The following is a 7,590-nucleotide window of genomic DNA, read 5'->3' as shown; positions in this document are numbered from 1 at the left end:
AGGGTTTGAATTGCATCAGGGTATGCTTCTAGCCTCCTTCTGCATTCTGCAATATAATTCTTACAAATGACTAATGACCAGGAATAGGCAAGAACAATTTGTTACTAACCAAAATAGTCCACTAGGGTGCAAAATAGCCTCTGTAAAAAGAGTAGCCATTTCTGGAAAAATCTATGCTTTTTAAAGCTATGATATATTGAATGGAATTTACCATCGGACCTTCGAAAGTAATTGTTGGAAGCAGTTATTATAGTAGGTATTGGGCTAGATTCAGATCTTCTGCAAACAGCTGTAGCTCCCAYGAGTATGCTCACACTGACAGGCTGGTTTCAGTCCCTTAGGCAAAAGAGATGCAAAAAGTGAGAGACGCTAGCAGAGCATCTGCTGGTTAGATCAAAAATGTCTGTCTTGTTGGCAGAGCTATTGTCCTTTGGTCACACCAATCCTAATTTGAGTCCTGCTTGCAGCAGCATATGAAACCTGTGAAAAAACATAGTCATGCTGACACCGGGGTGGATGCCAAAAGAAGATAATCACATGTMTGTGAGACTGCAAAGAACGAGCCACGGAGAGCAAAGCTTTCAGGTCTGAAATTTACATTTTTTGTTCTTGGACTTCTGTCTTTTTCACCCCCATCCTCATTCAATATAAAAAGCAATCCTCAAAAATTACAAACACGCCTGAACCAGATGCCTGCCCAGAAATTCAGGTCTGTGTCARTATACTGTTTAGCCTAAGGCTAAGGCGTATGCAAAACAGAGAATACTTTGTATTTTCAGACTTACAGTATTTTTAGTTGTTATTCATGAATGTCTATGAACTGTCCTATTTGTTCTGGTTGCTCTTTGGGTCTTTCATTGTGCCTGATGCAGCACTATGGCCTGGTCCAGAAGCGATTGATCTAATTACAATTAAGACTGACAAAAACACTGGCAGAGATTAAGAAATGCTTCTTGTAGAATACATCCAAGAATAAGATTGTGTAGGCCAAAAAAGACTGGTCATGCCCTGAGCATCAATGATACAGTAGAAGGCTGAGTATCCAGCAGAGTCACAGGTGTATACAACTGGCTGACATGCGTACGCAAACTGATTTCTCTTGACAAAAGGAATGCTGCAAATGGATTCTGAGACTTGAAGTGCTAATATCCTGGGTGGATTATGGTTAATTTAGTCATTAGATTCAAGCTGTACTGCAGATGGTGACAAGGCAGCAAATATAACTCTGCTCCCCTGCCGTTCTCCGTCTCTATTAGGAATCTGGACAGACATGTAAGAACTCATGTTTGCTGACCACTGGAAGGTCTTCTTGAGTATACTTTGCAAAAAATGAGCAGCTTTTTCTGTTTAGCCCCGCATATTTTGCATAGTTTTGTTCTGTGGTATAAATGCCTCATTTGGCTCACAGTATACCAATGGATTTTATGAGCTTTATTTCTTTCCAGTGAAGATGTTGCCTTTACACTATATTTTGAATGAATCCATTTTTTAATTCTCTTGGCTATTGAGGTGCTGAAATAAAATGAGAATAAAAGAGGATGCTCCCAAGAGTATATGGAAATAGACTGGCTTTGATTTCATAGGAAAAAGGTTTCCAGGTCTGATCTGGGTTAAATCTTTGACGTTTGCTTGACTTCTCCAGAATTCCCTTGCTGTTTGGATCCTCTTGTGGTGATGGTGGTTATCTGTCACAAAGAAGCTACTTGTTGATTCTCCCTGCCCCTGCCCCGGAGCACTTATGTTTTTGGTGATGTGGTTTTGATTAGATTTCTTTTTTCTTTTTTTTTTCCTGCTGCAGTAAAAGGCACCCTTATGCATTTCATTTTCCAACAGAAAATTGCAGCTTTTTTTTTTCTCTGATAAAGACAACCTTATTTTTGGCTTGAAGATGAATAAAAATATATTACTGGAACTGTACTGGAACTCTTGTATTATGTCTTGCAAAGGTTGGGTGAGGTTTTGTTTTTAATAATAGATAACTATAAATAGGTCAGAATTACAAACTATGAATGGGAGTGCACCTTTCTTATTATTTCATTTTATAACGAAGATGCCCTCTGGTGGCTGCAAAGATAAGATGTTATTTCATCTCCTAGGTAAGAGCAGCAGGTCTGGGATAGATGTCAGGGTAGAGGGGTTCCCCAGTCTACCCCCTGACTCCACTAGCAGTCAAAGGCAGATGCTACGGGGAAAGACTGAGGTCAAGGTTAGCACAGAGGGTTCCTCTGAGTCCAGGGCTCTGTGCCTGTGCTATGCACCTGTGGGAGTCCTGCTTTTTTAGGAGGTTCCCCAAAGGCTGTGTTTCTTGATAAGACTTTTGCTTAATGTTGCTTAGCAAATTAATTGCAGCCTTCAAATGGAGCAAGAGTGCACACTGCAGGGCTGATGACATGATCACCATCTGGAATACGCGAGCCTTGCATACCCTGACTGTAATACACACAGTGGGATGTTTTGTCCTGAATTGTTTTCCCAGAGATGATTGGTAAGTTTCATCTGCAAAATATTTTCTGGAGAGGAATTCCTGGAACAGCTTGATTCATTTTTCATAACTGAAACCTGGATTTTTTTTCTGTGCTTCAGTACCAAAAATGTTGCCTTAAAATTCAAGGTGAAGTTTTGCTATTTCCAGAGATATTACAGTGAGGATAGAGCTAAATTACTCTCAAATACAAATGTAGTTTACTAAGGAGCAACTTAAAAAAGAAAGGTGTAACATGAGCTTGGTTTTTCAGATATATCTTCCTTTTCTTGAATGTAAACTTACTTCCTCACTGCTCTTTTTGTTCAGCAACTTCTGTGGTTCTAGAGCTCATGGAAGAGCAATTTTGTACAAGTGGCAATGTACTTTCTGCTGCACAAATCCCTTAACTTGCTCATGAGCTCACTCCCTCCTACTCACATGTGAAGGAACCATCTTCCTACCCACAGCTGGCACTCACTGAACTATGGAAAGTGAACAGAGCATGGCTGAAGGAAGTCATGAACTTAAGACACATGCAGCTGGTGACTTCCTGAGTATTTTTTCTTCCTAGCTCGGCCCCTCTTAAGCTGTTTAAAAATCGATTTCATTCTCTCCTGGCAAAGAATAGGAATATTTGGAGCTCTTTCACTACCCACTCCTCCAGTTGCACTGGAACAATGTTTCCTTTACACTAACAAGACCCGGAGTATGTAACCCCCTGTCGCTGTAGCTCCTGTGAGCCTCCCTCCCTCCCTCTCCTTGCGGTTTAGCAGCCTGTGTACCAAGGATCCAAGGCCTAGGTCTGATATGGCCCAGCTGCGTAACCTTGACTCAGACTGCTGAGAGCAAGCTGTGAGAAAGTCTGTAGGGAGATAAGAAAGGTAAAGTTACAGACAGAGGTGGAGTTGCTGAGATGAGGTTGCTACAGGCTCAAGGATTCAAGAGGGAAAGCAGCAACAGGGAAAGATATAAAACCATAAGGAAGAAAACAGCGGGGCTAGGAGGGGAATTGTCACGTTAGCAGGTTGGGGCGAGTCGTTGGTGCCATCRGTGCTGCTGGAGCCTGCCGGAGGGGGGAAACTTGGCAGCGCTGAGAGTCCGTTCGAGTGAGCCGTGGGACTGACCCGTCCCCTCCTGCCTGATGCCTGCCTGGCCAGCAAAGAGGCTTCGGGTACCTGGCTGGGATGGTGAGCACACTAATGCTTAACCTAACAGCTCATGAAATCCTACATTTCTTTTGTGTGCGTTAGTCAATAAATAACTGCTTTAGACTCTTAGGTGTGTATATCCTGCTTACAGATCATCTTTGAGCCTGGCTAAAGATGCCTGAACAAACTGATAAAAAAAAAAGAGCGGCTGTAACAAATACCAGTAAATACATTTTGATATTATCTCCATTTGCTAGGAGCCCAATAAAAATTAGCAGAGTATTTTCCCTTCAGTGGGAAGATACTTTCCATTCAGAACAGACTGAAGCACACAAAGGAAAAGCCATTTGCTATTGCTGCTTGCAAAGAGTTAAAATATTTATCARAACATCCTACCTACTAGTAAATTTTCTCTCAGCCTTCTTTTAAACCATTTTTTCATTCCATTACTTTTAAGTGCTTTTCAGGTGTTGCTTACAAATATTAACTCTAAACGTGACAGTTTCAGGTGCTGAAAATACTGGGGAAAATTCCTACTGAGTTGTACTTGCAGAAGTAATTTTCCCAAATCTTTCTCTTGGTAACACAAGCATAATACTCTCTAAAACAACAAAGCTATTTCCTGAGCTGCCTGAGCAAGCTGATCTGAACACCTGTAGCGTGCATGTGGGAAGTCTTTAGGGTGCCACATACCTTCACTTTTTAAGTTCCCAAAAATCTCTTTCCATCCCAGTGAAGTTGTTGAAAGAAATCAAATTAATTGGCTGAAGGCAGACTGATGAAATACAGCAGAATTCAGAACAACGCTGCTGTAGGTATTGAGTGAAGGGACACTGCTGAAAAAGGCAAGATGGATAACGTAAAGCGTTACAGCCCGTCTGTTGACAAGTCTGTCCTTTCTTCTGTGGCAGGGAAAAAAATTCCAATAGTATTTTCCTGTGATGTGATTTCTTCTTTATTACAGAAATGGGCTGCACAGGTTTCTCAGATGGTAGATGTGGTTAGAGCTGTCCTGAAAACGAAAGACTTACTCATTCCACATACAGCCTTTTACAAACTCCCTCTGGTCACTCTGCATTGTAAATCTTTGCTGTTCTGACATCAGTTTGGCTCTTCCTGCCAAACCGAATAGGTTTTGTATATTCTAACCCCTATTCTGGATAAAATTAATGGATYGAGTGTAAAAGCCAAAAACTTCAGCTTTGTTTGGGTTAATCAATGCCAGAATTTGTTGGCTAGGAAATGACACAGTCTTTCAGCTGTGAAAGATCATCTGTGTCAGTGTTGCAAGTGTCTGGAAGGTAACAGCATACATATCTTAAGTGCCATCAAATAACACATTTGGCTTTCATAATAAAACATTGCTGGACAGAATAGGATTGAATATCTTATTCCAAAGCATGTGAAAGCTGGCAAATACTTTTGGAATGGTTGATCAAAGCAAAAGGAACAAGTGCAGTGAAGTGTGCATGTGAGAAGTAAGAGTATTGAACTCACATGAATATTCTGGCACATAAGATGGATTTCTTTTTCTGCAGAAAGTGAGGTGGCACAGTTTTGATCTATCATCATTTCTCTTTTATGGGGGAGGTACCTTAACAGGACAGAACTTAAAGCTAGATAGRGAGAGCAGAACAGCCCTTCTTATTGAGAAAACCTGTCAAAGAGTACCAGGAAAGTGCTTTAGACTACTTTGACTTACTTCACAATTAATCTAGACAGATACATGCAAACAGTCATCTGGCGCAACTCAGCTGATCAACAGTACTTTGTTAAGCTGCAGTTTGCTTGTAATTGTCCGTACCTGCCTGGTTTAGTTAACGTAGAAATTAGAGGGAGCTAAAAGAGTATTTTATAATCACTGACAACTAAGGAACAATAGGGCCTGTGCATAATCTTGCACAAAATATTTTTACTAGTATGAAATTGTCTTACATGAACATGATATTTATCAGTATTTGTTAACAGTAAAACATTTTATTAATAAGCATCTTTACAAGTAGGTTTCAAAACCAAACAAACTGCATGCAACAGGGTAGAATCAATGTTTGAACAAGCCAGTTGGTAATAAATGAGTTTTATTATATATAATAAAGTATATTACACAAATACATTGTATTATTGGAGGCTGACTGATAGAAATGATACACATAACCTTATCATACCTGGCAAAAGATATTAATCTGAAAGTATTCATTCTTATCAAATATATCTGGCATTATGGTAAGAGAGCTAAGTTTATCAAAGTGCKAATTAGAAAACAAATAGATAGCAAAAAGCCCTTCCAATTTGCATTATGCTATGATTTTATTACATGTAGATTTTGTAAGATGGTATTCATATTAATTCAAAGACTGCTAATTAATTTGAGATAATTTCAGTATGATGGTGGACTGCAATAACATAATAAAAAACTTTTTTAAAAACATGTAAACCAGTGGTTTCCTCACCTCTCCGTGAGTCCCTTTTACTACCTCCACTAAAAAAAGCCTTTATTCTTGGCATCTCATGCCAGAAAAGTGCAAGCTTTGGCTTTGCGTTGCCCATAGTGGGATTCCAGCTGACCCATCCGATAGGCTGCCTGGCCTGTTGCAGGGTTGGCAGAGTACTCAGAGCATGTCTAAAATCAGCGTTCAACGTGAAGGACCGGCTCTGAAGGGGAAGCATGTTCTCCACGGAGCCCGGTGTGCGGTGAGGAAGCCCCCATTTGCCTGCTCAGCCCCGAGACGAGGCCAAGGAGCCTCCTGGGTCACTGCCTCCCCGCTCCCTGCTGCTTAGGGTGCCCCCATGAGTGCCCCAGACCAAGTCAGGACTCTTCTCCTGCTAGGTGAGTTGACGGATGCTGCTGCGTTGTGGAGCATGTGACTATTTAAGCATTTTTAGCTGGGGAGACACCGTAGCTGATACTTTGCCCTGCTTGTTTTCCAAGCCTTACTCTAGGCAGAGCAGTCCTCTATCTGATACACAGCATCAGCAGCGGTGATCTTGCCAAGAGGATAATAAAATCAGAGCAGATTATCTTTAGAGAATCAAGGTGTGTAAAGATTGCAGCTGGAAGGTGAATGCTACARATAATTCCACTGAAGTATGGCTTTTGCTCTTCAGTGCTGGGTATTTCACTACAGTTAGGAAGACTAAAGCACTTTTACGCACCTCTTCAATGCTAGTAATTACCAAAATGACCCTGCATCTCCCCCTTTATTTCTAGAAAACTGAGCCTGCATTTACAACTATAATGTGCTGGCCTGGTTATTAGCAGCTGTCAGTGTGGGCTGATGTAAGTAAGACTAGAGATTTTGCATTCAAATCGGATATATTTGATGCTATTCTTTGCATAACTCTTCTGCTTTGTATGAAAGATTAAGTAACTTGTACTGTGGTTTGAAAGAGTTAAAATTTGATTTTAGTGAAAGACAGAAGGGGGGAAAAACTCAGACTGTAATGTAGAAAGCAGCTCTGAGCACTTTAAAATAAACCTGAAAGTTTTGTCATAACCTGTTTGGGGCTTTCTCCAATGAAGGAATAATTGAAGAAAAAAGACAGTGCATTTTCATTTTTTTGGATCTTTTTTATTCAAAAGTTTTCAAAGAAATAAAACAGAAAAAAGCTAACAATCTAATCAAATTTACAGTTCAAAAATGTCTTTTGGCGTTTAACAACAAGTCCTAGGAAACAAAACTACAGAGTTATCTTGAACCGGACAAATAAGTTACCACTGGCAAGTTTGTGGCACTAGTAAAACAAAAATAAAAAATTAACTCTCTTGATCATATAGATATCTCTATGAAAATCTTTTTTTTTTCAATCTGTACAAAAGGTCTTTCTTCATAAATTAATTTTTTATAATTTAATGGCTGTCTACTATGTGATGTTTAAGTAACTGATTATTTCTTTATGTACAGAGGTTAAATTTCCCAAATCTTACCCAGACAATGAGTATGGCACTTAGTTCAGACATTTCTGGCAGCAGCTCTTCCC

This window comes from Rhea americana, unplaced genomic scaffold, assembly GCF_003343005.1.
Source record: "Rhea americana isolate MKP2758 unplaced genomic scaffold, rheAme1 scaffold_124, whole genome shotgun sequence".
Lineage (NCBI taxonomy): Eukaryota > Metazoa > Chordata > Aves > Rheiformes > Rheidae > Rhea > Rhea americana.
The sequence above is the reverse complement of the archived record's forward strand: the minus strand, read 5'-3'. Positions refer to the sequence as shown.